Source organism: Psammomys obesus, unplaced genomic scaffold, assembly GCF_907164565.1.
Source record: "Psammomys obesus unplaced genomic scaffold, mPsaObe1.curated_primary_1811, whole genome shotgun sequence".
Taxonomy (NCBI): Eukaryota; Metazoa; Chordata; class Mammalia; order Rodentia; family Muridae; genus Psammomys; species Psammomys obesus.
The window spans coordinates 10856611-10871934 of NW_026592548.1; the positions used below are offsets into that span (position 1 = coordinate 10856611).

At 37.4% G+C, this 15324-nt stretch overlaps 1 pseudogene; it reads left to right on the forward strand.

Moving 5' to 3' along the window:
* Window positions 1–6571, forward strand: part of LOC129682106 (nucleophosmin-like) — an 81390-nt pseudogene extending 74819 nt beyond the window's left edge.
* The last annotated feature ends 8753 nt before the right edge of the window (window positions 6572–15324 follow it).

A 15324-nucleotide genomic window follows, 5' to 3' on the forward strand; every position in this document is an offset into this window, starting at 1 on the left:
AAAAAAAAAAAAAAGAAAGCATGTTTCAATTCATGTAATTAATTTTGTTATGATAACTATTCATTTATGAAATTCAAATCAAATACACAGAAAACATTTGCAGAAACATTTGAGCTGAAACTATAAGATTATACTCAACAATTATTGTTAAACTAGTTGTATTCGTATTTTTTTTCCTTTTATTGACTGTCTTAAAGGAGGTAAAAAGGAGAGATATTAATGCCTGAAAGAGAATTTTCAATAATAGCTGATTAAGGTGATTAATGGTATACCACCAAGATGCAGTTTTGTAAGTGATAAAACCAGACAATTTTGATGCATCATCAATTTCTGCAGTCCCCCCTGGGCCCTGCTTCTTTTTGGTTCTGTTGGTCTCTTTGTATGGCTGCTGTTCCCTCAGGCTCTTTTTATATCCTACTTCTTCCATAAGACTCCCTGTACTCTGCCCAAAGATAGGCATGTGCCTTGATCCCCTGCTTGTTGGAGTCTTTTAGAGGACATTTGTGGTATGCTCCAGTCCTGTTCCCTCTCCTCTCCCGCTTCTGTTGTCTATCCTGTTTTCCCTTCGGAATGAGAATTAAGCATTTTCCCTAGGGTCCTCCTTGTCATTTAGCTTCTTTAGGTATGTAGATTTTAATATGATTATCCTATATTATATGGATAATATCCACTTATAAGTGTGTATATACCATGTGTGTTTTTCTGCTTCTGTAATACCTCACTAAGGATGATCTTTTCTACTTCCATTCATTTGCCTGCAGTTTTCATAATTTCTTTGTTTTTAATACCTGAGTAGTATTCCATTATGTAAATGTACCAATGACCAGACATAGCAAGGACCTAGGCCCTCTGCTCAGATGCAGCCCATAAACAGCTCAGTCTCCATGTGGGTTCCCTAGTAAGAGAAGAAGGGACAGTCTCTGACAGGAACTGGGTTTCCTGTTCCATGATCACTTCTCCCTGGTGGGGCTACCTAGCCAGCCCACAGAGGAAGGGGATCCAGGCAGTCCTGATGAGGCAGAAGGGAGGAGGACTGATCCAGGCAGAAGGGAGGAGGACTTCCCCTATCAGTGAACTATGGAAGAGGGATAGAGGAGGAAGAGGGAGAGAGGGTGGGACCAGGAGATGTGGGAGGGGGCTACAACTAGGATACAAAGTGAATAAATTGTAAATAATAATAATAACAACAAAAAGATAATGTAAATACTTTCTAAATATTGTTGCCTGTCAAGTACTCAGAGAGAAAGACAGATTCAAATCAGTGGCTGGCTGTTTAACCCCCACCCCCATCCCCTGAGGGTGGAGCAGCCTTGCCAGGCCACAGAGGAGGACAATGCAGCCAGTCCTGATGAGACCTGATAGGGTAGGGTCAGATGGAAGGGGAGGAGGACCTCCCCTATCAGTGGACTTGAAGAGGGACAGGGAGAAGATGAGGGAGGGACTGTGGGATTGGGAGGGAATAAGGGAGGGGTCTACAGCTGGGATACAAAGTGAATAAACTGTAATTAATATAAAAATACAAATGTAATTTTAAAAAGACTTGAAATTTTTTAAAATTATGATAATACCTGGCCTAAGCAAAGGTGTAGAGAGATTACCACAGTTGTTCAAGTTTGAGTAAAATAGCCAAATCTGTTTTGATAGCTAAATTCTTGAATTATTTATCTAGTTTCTGCCATAGAAAAGTGGCTTATTTTTCTGAAGAGACATATAAGAAAGTGTTCACTGTACCACTGTTTGTCTTTAGAACTATTCTGAAACAAGACAAATGCCTATCATTTGGAAACTAGTTAAATAAATAAAGACACTTTAATATATAAATGGCATGTAGTCATTAAAATTAATGAGATAAGTCTATCTATAAGTACTAAACTTGAATATGTCTGTTTATTTACTGTAAATATCAAGTTAAAGATTTGGGCCCATTTCCTCATGATTCAAACATAGAAACATGTCTGAATCATATGAGTTTTCATGAGGTTATGTATGCCATTGCTATATAATATGAATACAGAGCATGCTGTTTTATTACACATTCTTTTACAAATTTATTTACAGAATTTCTCGATATTATTTTTAAAGTTTAAGACATTATAAGATCAAGTTTCTAGGAGAAACTGCAAAGCTAAATTTTGAACAAGCAGTATTTTCCATCTGCAGCATGTATTTATTATTCAAATGCTTTTAAGCTCTAAATTATATTCCAAGGTTTTTGTTGTTGATAAACTTGACTCTCCTTATGGGGTCCTTTTTATATAATGACAAAAGCAGAAAGTAGTTTTTGTTTCTTCAGTTCTTTACAATATTTTGAATTCATTTAAGTAAAATCATAGTGTTTTCTTTTGATAGCTGACAAAGCCAACGATAACACTATGTCAAAAACATGTTCCTTTATAGTCCTCATTAGAGAGGAATTTGTATTGGTACTAGCATGTACCAGGTCATGTCATTCAATTACTGGGAAAATATATGAAATTAAATCAGGGAAGGTTTTCCTACAACATAATAATGCAGATCTCAAAATTAAGGCCTCAGAATTTAACCACTAAAAGTTGATAGTTTCGTATACATAACTCCCTCCTGTTCAACTGTAAAACTTACTGCTGCATATGTGACATTTTCTTCATTGCCATTCTGTTTTCTCCTCCTCTATCAAGCCTCCCAGGTGCCCTGCTTGTCTTCTGAAGGCGTTGTCTGGCAGTTCTTGCATGTGTGGAATTAATGCCACCACAGTTTGAGTCTCTAATATATGAATACTCCTCTCACACGGTATATACATGATATACTGGAGAACTCTTCTACAAAGTTTCTTATGCACAGGCTGAAAGCATTGCTGAAGTGGATTTTTCTTTTGTAGCTAAGAATAAGTAGTTTTCTAAAGGAAGAATGTACTAGAACAGGATTTCAATAACTATTCATCAGAATTACAAAAGTGAAGATAACATTTCAGAACTTCATTTTAAAACATATCATTCCTTAGCAAAATGCATGCAATCTTTGTCCAATAAGATTTAACACTCAAACTGAATTACAAAATGCTACTTCATACATTTTGTAGCAAAATTGCTTCAACTACTTGCCAGTAAGCAACGCCATTTTAACACTCCAAATCTCGAACATTAAAGTTAAGAAAAAAAGTTTTTATGGGTGGCCATTTGTTTAGTACCAATTGTCTCTCAAAAACACATTATAGTATATATTATAGTGATATTATAGGCCAATTTAGATTTTGAAATGTATATAATTCATGTATTTTGAAAATTCATTAATGAGTAATTTTAATCCCTTGTTTTGGCAACGGTACACATCCAAAGACATTTCTAGATCTACATGATCTGACTGAAATGAAGACACGCTTTGGATTACAGTATGATCTGGCTGTAATACAGACATGCCCTTAGTACACCTTTAATTAAATGTGCACCTTAGTGACTTTAATCCCAAATAATGAAAGGAAGATTGATTTATAGAAGGAAGCAGCTATGTTTGAAAGTGACATCTAATTGAAGGACAGAAAGTCACGAGTTGGAGATAGGATACACCCAGCTCTCATGAGAACAGAACAAAAAAGAGATGTTACTTCAGTGAGGGAGAAAGATAGGTTTTTACTGGATCTGCTTTACAGACAGGTTGCAGAGAGAAGAAGCCACAGAATGTGAAGAAGATGGAAGAGTAAAACATATTGCTAGAATTAGTTTGAGCCAGGGAGAACAATTCGGTCAGAAGCCAAAAGAAGCCAATTTGAATCAGTCATCTTGGAAAGGAGTTTGGGCCAGAACAGCTGAGTTGAAGCAGCCAGTGAGAGTTCAGAAAGAGTTAGAATGGTTTGGGAACAACTCTCATCTCATCCCGCCATCTGAAAAAATAAGAACAACTTTTATGAAATAATATATGTAAGTGTTCTTTAATAGATTTCTTGTCTTTTGTTATATATTACAATTAAGTGTTGATACTCCAGTGTATTATGTTCTGTGTTATGGTTTGGTAGTGGTATGGAGTAGTGGAGAGGAATTCTTTTAGCACATTTTTCCCATAAAATATATAAATAAATAAAAAGCCTCTGAGCTGGTAAGCAACTAAGGGAAAAGTTAATAGCTAATGAATACTATTTTTGCAGTCAATTGGATAACCCTGATAAACTAATCAAAAGAGTCCTTCTCACGCCTGGTAGTGGATATTTTATTCGATGGCCTACATACCTTTAATTTTTTTTCTTTTAAGCTATATATGTATATTTATACACCTACTTGCCATATTGCATGGATCCACTATGACCAATTTGCAGTTATCCCTGACATGTAGATATGGTTTGACATTTGTCTTGTGTTTGAGTTTCATTTGCTGTAATGAAACACCATGACCAAGGCAACTTGGGGAGGAAAGGGTTTATTTGTCTTACACTTTCATATCATTGCTCACAGAAGTCATGACAGTCACTCACACAGGCAGGAACTTGGAGGCAAGAGCTGATGCAGAGGCCATGGAAATGCTGCTAAATAACGGGCTTGCTCACCATGATTTGCTCAGCCTTCTTTCTTTTTTGATCTATTTATTTTTTATTAATTGCAGTTTATTCACTTTGTATCCCAGCTGTAGCTCCCTCCTCATCCCCTCCCAATCCCACTCTTTCTCCTTCTTCTCCTCCCAAGCTCCTCCCCAAGTTCACTAATAGGGGAGTTCCTGCTTCCCTTCCTTCTGACCCTAGCCTATCAGGTCTCACCAGGACTGACTGCATTGTCTTCCTCTTGAGCTGATGTGGCTGTTCAGCCTGTTTTCTTATAGAAGCTGGAACCACCAGCCTGTGTGTGGTCACATCCACAATGGGCTGAGCCTTACTACATCAATCACTAATTAAGAAAATGCTCTACAGGCCTGCCTACAGCTCAATCTTACTGAAAAAAAAAATATTTTCTTAATTGAGGTTCCCTCCTTTCTGATGACTCTAGCTTGTGTTAGGTTGACAGAGAAATAACTAGTACAACATATGCAAGTCAATAAACCACATAGATAAATTTAAAGACAAAAATCACTATAAAAAAGGGTGTTTTTTTTTTTTTTTTTTTTACAAAATCCAACATTCCTTCTTGATCAAAGTTCTAGCGAATGTAGGACTGGAGGGAAAATCTCAACATAATTTCATATAAAAACCGACAGCCTTCTTGGCAGGATTCTATCCTGTGTGTCTGTTCTGAGGAGCAGTAAAAGGTTTTCTCCATCTGACTTCTCTCACACCATAGTGCTCACCTCTTAGACTCTTAGACCCATGGTTGTGAACTAAAGGCTGACAAAGATTATGGAGGGGATAGGAGTTCCACAAAGAGAGCAACAGAACCAAACAGCCTGGGTACAGGGTTCTTTTCTGAGACTGATACTCCAACCAAGGACCATGCATGGAGATAATCTAGAACCCCTGTACAGATGTAGCCCATGGCAGCTCAGTATCCAAGTGGGTTCCCTAGTAAGGGGAACAGGGGCTGTCCTTGACATGAATTCAATGGATGGCTCTTTGATCACCTCCCCTGATGGGGGAGCAGCCTTACCAGGACACAGAGGAAGACAATGCAGCCAGTCCTGATGAAACCATAGTCTAGGGTGATGGAAGGGGGGAGGCTCCCCTATCAGTGGACTGGGGGAGAGTATGGGAGGAGAAGTGGGAGGGATGGCACAATATAGGGGGCTAGAGCTGAGATTGAAAGAATATGAATTGTAATAAATTCAATCAATAAATAAATACAAAATTAAAAAAAATAATAAAGTGGATAGTGATGGAAATGAAAACCAACTATCATTAAAACAGTCACTATAGAGGCAGGGGCAAAGGAGATATTACACAATGCAGAAGTAGACTCAAAGAACTATGAAGGCAGTCCAATTAAAGCAACACTGTCAACTTTGAAAACGTCTGTTCAACCAACAGTTTCCTTTGGGGGCTTTGAAATGATACCACCTGTGGTCTCAAGGTTGAAGTGTGGATAAGAGTGTGTGCACATTAGTGGAGAGGACCTAGTAGCTGTAGAGGTAGATGCAGAGTCAGAAGATGAAGATGAGCAGGATGAAAATTTCTTAAGTGTGTCTGGAAAGTGATCTGTTCCCTGAGGTGGCAACAAGGTTCTGCAGAAAAAAGTAAAACTTGATGAAGATGATGAGTATGATGATGATGATAGTGGTGATACTGATGATGAGGAAACTGAAGAAAAATTTCTAATAAAGAAATCTGTAAGAGACACACCAGCAAAAAAAAAAAAAAGGCACAAAATCAAAACAAAATGGAAAAGATTTAAACCATAACAATAAGAACAAAGGTTCAAGAGACTTCCAACAAAACAGGAAAACAAAACAAAACAAAGAAACAAACAAACAAAAAACAACTCCTAAAACACCAAAAGGACCTAGTTCTGCAGAGGACATTAAGGCAAAAATTCAAGCAAGTATAGAAAAAGGTGTTTCTCTTCCCAAAATGGAATCCAAGTTCATCATTTATGTGAAGAGTTTTTTCCAGATGACTGACCAAGAGGCTATTCAAGATCTCTTGCTATATTCAAGATCTCTGGCCGTGGAGGAACCACTTTAAGAAAGTGGTTTCAGCAGTTTGAACTATTCCGTCTTACTTCATTTCTGTAAGAGCTGATATCTCTCTGGCTGTCCTTTCTATAATGCAAAGTGAGAACTTTCTCTACTGTGTTTGATAAATGTGGTCCAGGTTCAATTGCCAAGAATGTGTTGTCTAAAATGCCTGTCTAGTTTTCAAGGATGGAACTCCACCGTTTACTTGGTTTTAAGTATGTATGGAATGTTATGATAGGTCATAAGAGTAGTGGTGGTCAGATGAGGAAATGGTAGAGAGATAATTATACATGTGAAGGAAACGCAGTATTTTAATAAAGTTAAAAAACAAACAAAACAGCAACAACAAAAAATACAGCCAACATTATCCTAAGTGTGGAAAGGTTGAAGCTATGCCACTGTAGTCAGGAACAAGGCAGAGATACTCCCTACTCCGTCAATATTGTAATCAAACCACTAGCTTTTGCAATCAGGAAATTAAAGAAATACAAATAGGAAAATAAGTATTTTGGCTATCAGTATTTACACAAGGTATGATATTATGCATAACAAATCCCATATATACCACCAGAAAACTTTTAGAAACAATAAACAAATTCAGCAATATGGCATGATACAGAACCAACTTGCACAAATCAATAACTTTTCAATTCACAACATACATACAGAGAAATAGATCATGGACACACTCGCATTCACAATATCCTTAAAAAAGTGAAATATCCAAGAATAAACCTAAACAAGCAGGTGAAGGACATTTACAATGAAAATTTAAACCCCCAATGAAAGAGATGTAGAAAGACACTAGAAAATGGAAAGACTCAATCCTATGCTCATGATTGCTAGAATTAAAATTGAGAAAATGATCATCCTACCAAAAAGCCATTTGGAGAATAATTAATGTAATCCCAACCAAATCTCAATCTTATTCCTAAAATTCATATTTCCACAAAAGATCCTAGGTAGCTAAATTAATCCTTAGCAAATAAACAATGCTGGATTGATTATCATTTCAGATCATAAATACTTATTGAAGTCTTCTGTGAGGAGACAGAAAAGTGAGAAAGCCAAATGATAGAGCATTTTAGACTAACAGATTCAAATGGGGAAGGAGAAACTGATAGGAGGGAAATTTGCTGAGGTAAAGACAAAGCTGGAGGAATCTAAAAGGGTAACACAAGTGAAAATTCCTCTTGGTTTCTACATAGCACAGAAATTATTCTATTTCTGCTAGAAAAAGTCTAAAAGCAACATCAAATTGCACACAGTATAACTCCTAATCAACAGAGCATCAAATGATGCCTTAAGGAATAATTAATCCTTGAAAAGACCCTTTAGACCATGCTTCAGTGTGACATCAAAGGTGAGCTTCTTGTTTTTGCCTTATTTTAGAACTAAGTAATTCCTCAATGTTAAAAAGTGTACTTGTATGGATTACTTTGTTATTTATTACATAGTTTATTATATACAGCTTTTGGTGTTTCTATTTTGAGTAATATTTAATTCCTTCTCAATCTCTCTCTCTCTCTCTCTCTCTCTCTCTCTCTGTGTGTGTGTGTGTGTATGTCTTAGGTTTTTTATGTCTTTATCATTTCAAAAGAGGCATTCACTTTGTACAGATTTTAGTAGGTTTATCCTATATTATATGTCTATATGAGTGAGTATATACCGTGTGTGTCTTTCTGCTTCTGGGACAGCTCACTCAGGATGATCCTTTCCAGTTCCCACCATTTACCTGCAAATTTCATGATTTCCTTATTTTTCACTGCTGAGTAATATTTCATTGTGTAGATGTACCACAATTTCTGTATCCATTTTTCAGTTGAAGGGCATCTGGGTTGTTTCCAGCTTCTGGCTATTACAAATAAAGCTGCTACAAACATGGTTGAGCAAATGTCCTTATTTTGTACTTGAGCCTCCTTTGGATATATGCCTAGGAGTGGTATGGCTGGATCTTGAGGAAGCGCTATTCCTAGTTGTCTGAGAAAGTGCCAGATTGATTTCCAGAGTGGTTGTACGAGTTTACATTCCCACCAGCAGTGGAGGAGGATTCCCCTCTCTCCACAACCTCTCCAGCATATGTTGTCACTTGTTTTTCATCATGGTCATTCTGATGGTTGTAAGGTGAAATCTCAGGGTCGTTTTGATTTGCATTTCTCTGATAGCTAAAGAGGTTGTGGGTCTGGGCCATCATCACTGAACTTGGCTCCAGCTGGGAGCACAGAGACTTGCTACGTGCCCAGCTCTCCAGAACAGGCATAGCTGTGCACCCCAGGGCAACAGAGACTGGGAGTCCCTGTCAGGAGTAAACCCCGCAGGTAAGGAAGGAAATGAGGACCCAACTAGGTCATCCAGTATATCCCTGGAAAAGGTCCCACAGACCTGCAGACACAGAGACCTGCTCTGCACCAACGATTCCTCACAGACAGAACTGTGTGCCCCAGAGAAGCAGACACTTGGAGTCCCTGTTGGGAGAAATCCCCACAGGGAAAGGGGACGGACTTAGGCCACCCAGTATATTTCTGGAAAAGGTCCCGCAGACAGGCCCAACCAAGGGACTTGCTGTGCACCAACTAGCCTGCTGTTACTAGGAGAGAGGTACTCATCCGCCACAGATTACCGTTTGGGTACTGGGGCACAGATCCCCAACCTCAGACTACAGAAGCCTGGGATCCCCGAGATCAACCCCCAAATACTGTTCTAAGGAGCAACCAGTTCTCCCTAACAAAACTGACCAAACCACGGGACACCCAGGTCACAGCAGCAGATCACTAAAATTACACCAAGAAACCCAGAAGCAGGGCAGCTGTCTCCAGGACTTCTCCGGGTGAGAGGAGAGCCCTCTCAACTAACAAGGACCATAGTTACCACTCAGGTCTCTATCCCTGAAGTGAGCTGTGGCAACTCCTGAAAAACACCAGCCATACAGTGACCATACCCAAAAAAGCTGAGGAAGCCTCCTCCAGGTAAAACCATCTTCCTGCCAACGGGATTCTCTCCATCACAGGATTCCAGGAACCACCAGAAACTAACACCCAACACCTAAGATAGCCCAGTGGGTAGAGGCCAGCATAAAAACCCAATTAACAAAAGACAGAGCAATATGGCATCTCCAGAACCCAGTTATCCAGAAGCAAGTAGCCCTGGACACCCCAGCAAAATTGAAATTCAAGAAGATAACCTAACAACTATGCTCATGAAGAAGATAACAGAGGAAACAAATAAAATTCATAAAGACCTAGAGGAAGATAAACTCATTTTTTTTATTAGAAATACTCATTGATAAATGTGCTATCATTTCTCTTCGGGATGTGGACTTAACATAGAACAGTATAACTTCAAATGTTTAAATCTGAGTATAGAACTTGAAGTCAACCTAGAGAGGAGAAAAAAAAGTGGGAGTTCTGTAGAAAGGGAGCTAGTGGATTATCTGCATGCCTTCAAGCTTAGTACATCTTTCAAGAACACGGATTTTGTATTGATCAGACACTTCTGGTTCCATGACCCTTGTGGGGCAAAAAGAAAATTTTACCATCAGAAGTTTAGCTTGGCTTAAAATTTTCCAAAACATGTTTCATTTTACAGAGGAAGTTTGTTCCAGTCGTAGATGGCCATGATGTAAGGTCATGCATGTTTGTCTTCTCAGAGAGGGGGGAAATGGTGAAATTCGAACAGAAATCCAAGTCTTTATCTGAGGGGCTACCTGAGCTTTACAACTCCTTGTGAGGGGACCATGTTAAAGTTTACAAAAATTGGGTCAAACTCTGAGTGAACTTGAGTGCTCATGTTCTGATACTCCCATCAGAGCTATGGAGGATTCAGTTTACCTCCCAAACTGAAAGCATAAACTGAAGGAAGTTTTCATAAAGTAATTTCTCATTTACCCCTATATTATGTAAGGGACAGTGTAGATCCCCAGGACTTAGAAATTCTAAGTTCATAACCTTCAAAAGTAATTAAGAGATAGCCATTGTTAAGACTGGGATATATATGAAAAATCCAAAATTGGATTGGGGAACAGATTGCTCACGTGCCTCAGTTATGCTCACATTGCAAAACTGGGTGAGCTGATCACAGATGCAAAAGTATACCACATTAAAGCAAACAGCCAACTTCAGGTTTTACATCTTCATTCCTAGTGACATACTGCAGAAAGGATTTAGTTTTTAATATTAACGAAGGAATCGCCACATGAGATGTGGATGTGTTAAGAATCCATCCCAGCTGCTCTTCTTTCTTTACAGTGTGACCCCAAACAAGGAATGTTTCACATGGTTTCAGGTTTCAGAGTGAAAGTTCAGCACAGCTGTGACATCAAATGAGGTGCCACCTGGCCTAATCACCGTGACAATATGTGCTCTGTCCTGCACGGCTAACAGATGGATTGGGTGTCAGCCTGATGTCATAATCTGTTAAGTCTGTAATATGGAGCATTAGCCATCCATTTAAGATTCATCTCTTCTTCTCCGATGGCGTGCTGTACCTTCGGTGGAGAGCCGATCCTGTCCTTGCATGCTGCCAACACTGGTAATATGGGATCTTAGTTTGCATTATTTAAGGGTAATTAGATGGTGCTCAGACTCATTTGGTGAACTGTCACTCCACGACCTAAATACATGGCCAGAATTTCCCATTCACAGCACAGATTACTAGTTTTTGACATTTATTTCGTTACTGAGAAATAAGTTTTAACTATGTTGCTTATTTTTTTTTTTTCCTCTGGGGCATTTGAATGTCACTGACAGTGTCATCAGATGACTTTAAATTCACATCTGTATTCCCTTATAAACTATACCATGAACATTAACGTGAGTCTGCAGACTCTATAATCAACACCTAAAGGGTGATGTGATGAATGTTAATAAACTCATCACACATTTATTAAGTATTTCTTGTTAATGCAAATGACAATGACAGGAAATAGCAATGGAGAGAAAATGACTATGTACCAGCTTCAAGGGGCCCTTACCGTTTTCAGTAACTTCTTTCATCCACTGTCCTCAGAACTTCTCACAGATTTGCTCATATGAATAGGCATTTCTTAAATATGGCAGGTGCATTCGTGGACCAGATTGGTGGTATCCCCACACTTCCATCACACTTACTTTAATCCAGGAGTGGTGCTACCTACCCCAGTTATATCTGTAGCTATGGACACTTAGAAGCTGATTGGGACTGTGTTCATAGCACGTAAGTCTTCCGTGTGCCTGCCCATGACTTATAGAAAAACTTAAAAATAAGATTAATTTATTTAATTCCCTGAGACATAGTGAATTATTTATAGACAGAAGCAATGGATGTAACAAAGAAGTAAAAATAAATTGATATAAGTTGGTCAAGATTTTCTGAATAATATCTTATTTCTTTTAAAAGTTGTATTTATTCTTTAAACAAGGAAGAATATAAACAATATCACAGTTTGATTTTCATTTTTATTTGTAAGGTTAATTTTTAAATAAAAATCACTTTATTGCAATGAACTAACAAATAAAAACATTACAAAGCAAGATGAAGGTAGCCACACAAACAAACACTTGTACAGCCTCTACTTAATACATCTCCATGAACTTTTACACAGTTATGAAAGCTATTCGGAAGCTTCACTTCAGGTTTTACAACATACACATCAATTTCATCTTTATGCATTTATCTACCACAAAAAAAATAGCAGAATTGAAACTGGAAAAATGATCATCTTTGTACTGTCTTTCTTGATTCATGTGTACTGTACTATCTGCACACATACACACACACATATATGCAATTCACAAATTCTGCATGTGGTAGATTATAGTTAATTTAGCTAATATTATGGGTATATGATACAATAGCTACATTACCACATAAAAAATGACTGTAAAAATATGCTAATACACCACTCTTAAGCATGCAAATATGAATTCTTCACTTGATATAACCAAATGGAAAAGCCATTATTTTTCATGTTTTAGGTATTTACAGATGAATATTTACAGAGAAAGAAGCATTTACACAAAACTCCCGTTTGTTTGTTTTCAGAATAGGGTCAAATTTCAGTTCACATGAATGTCAGTCAGGTTTGTGCTCCAAACTGCACATTCATGGCAGGTCCAATACATGATTCTCTTGTCATCTAATTGTGAGACACTAAATTAGTCAGAAACCACACATATTTTATTCTACCAACAGTGTAGCTTTGTAAATCCCATACATCTCCATGCATATACAATAGGCATTGTGTGTTTTCCTGGCTGGATATCATGAGAAAGGAAAGCTTAGATCTGTGATATTCACTGAGGGACACAGAGTGGAGAGGAGAGGGAACTCAATCACCACTGAATCTGAAAGACCTGAAAAGGAACTTTAGAAAATATGATGAAACCTTTTTTTTTTTCCCACAGTAAAAAGTATTTGTGAAATTTGTGGAGTAAATGTAAAGGAAAGAAACGAAAAGGAAGGAAAGAGTTTCTACAAGTTTCTATTTGCTCTGACTGATGTTAGAATATGCTTACAGCCCAGGGCAATAAGGGTAGAGCAGGTTGCTGAGAAGAAGGGAGGGAGTGCAGAAGAGTGAGATGGAGCAAGTGAGGCAGTTGCAATGGGGTGGACAAAGCTTCCCTTGAAAGTATTGGATTTGGGTTTAAAAAATGAATACATTACATCTTTGTAAATATCTGCACACACCATATTTGATTGCAAAGCTCCCTCAGTGTTTACCTTTTCATGTGACATTTGCTTTTTCTGACTCGATAGGAGAACTACAAACATCTTATTCATCAATTCAATAAAAATCTAAAAATATTTTGATATTTCCCTCAACAAATTTGGGGACACATGTAATGAATGCAGAACACCCCACTTCTGTGGTCAGACATTTAATCCTGATGGGATTAAATCTGCTCTGTATTCAAGCATTTGGACTCAGGATGCTTAAGCACCAGTCTCCATTGGAGCCATTGATAAACAATTTGCATTATTTAACATTAATAACTCAAGAATCATTTATTTTGAAAGATATTTGCAATTTGCCTAACATTTTAATTTTAACTGTCTCTCATGTTAATAACTATGAAATTTTATTTTAAAATGAATTTCAAATTCTATAGAGAGCAAATTCGTTGAAAAGATTAACACTTAATAGACTTTTAACAAGCTCATAGAACTCCTGTGTAATTCTAGAAAGCTCTAACTATAGCAACAAATTCAAGTTTTTTAACTTAAAATGTAAATAATATTATTTATAGAAATACTTAATATGTTTCACAGTAAAACTGCTGCAATCTGGGCAATGATGTCACTTGGCTATAAACATCATTTTTAATTACAAGGGAGATTTATCAAAAATACGTGTAAGGCAAAGAGCACACCTTGAGTTATACCTCTTCATATGATTCTGAATATTCTCTATACTTGCTGTTGTATTGTTTGCTCCTTTTTATGGATTATGCAAAGCCTTGGAAAACGGAACAATGCTGTGTTTTCAAGGCAGATATGATTGACACCATTTCCTTTCCCTACAAAGGTAAACACAAATGTTTTAGTCCCTCAGTTCCTTCCTGTCACTGTCTTATCTGTCCCAGCCACGCTCTAGTCTTGGAGCACCTATGTGATTTAATGTAGAGCTTTCTATTTCTAACACTCCTACTTTTAGATCCAGTCCACAGAAACTCTTGGTTTTCAAGTCTCAGTTGAAGTATTATATTTTAAGACATCTTCTCTCCCTGACTTGACCCAGCACAAGTTAGCTTCTCATTCTCTTTTCCATTTTTATCTCAATTAAAAAAGAGTGGACACCTTTATATACAACCACATAGGTATGTAGCTTTGCCTAACTCTTCCTTCTCTGTGGCCAGTAGAGCAGTAAGAAAATTTTGTATACTTTTCGCCTTTCTGACTATAGTTAGTCCAATGCTTGAGGCGATTACTGTTTTATGAAAAGTGTGCCAGCTTCCTATTATAAACTCTAGGAAAATTTCTCTGAATGCAATAACTATTGATTTTTTATATCAGATCATTAATTAGATAACTTACTGAATTATCTTACCAACTCAATATTTTCCAGTGATTTCTATTTTTCTTCTGCATAAAGGCCATATTAAGAACTAGCAACAAATAAATATATTGCCATATTCATGCCAAAATTTTAACTTCTCAATTTTCTTATTAGATTTAGTTGATTAAGCAGTCTTAAAAACTATTTGTGGCATTTTTTTTTCTCATTTGATATTGGTGAAAATATTTCCTTGATTTTCCATTGAAGAATTCTTATTACTTTAAAAATATGATGCATATTAATATTTTATTGCTATAAAATAGGTTTTCAAATTGAACTCATTAATAAAGACTATTGAGAGTTTGACGCAATTGCTGAAACTCTTACCAATCAAGCATGAGAACCTAAGTTTGGATCATTGAAACTCACAGAAAGACAAGCATGGTGATGCGTGTGTCTGGAATGTCAGTGTTCCTACAGAAAGATGAGATTAGAGGATCTCCCAAGCCTTGTGAACCAGCAGGTTTGATCACAGCAGAAACACAAAAACAAAACAGGGAAGTGAAATCTTTCCGAACAAGGTGGAGGGCAAACGCCACCACCAATGGTTGTTCTCATTCTGCACACGTGCGCCTCTGAAAGAGGCGCATACTCATGCTGCACAAGAATGCATGTACATGCACATACTAAAATGGATTCACAAGAATTCCTTCATTTTCTTTAGAAACATCAAAATCTCATAATGAAAATAGCCTTGGGTGCTGGCGAGAAGGCTCAGTTGGTAAAGT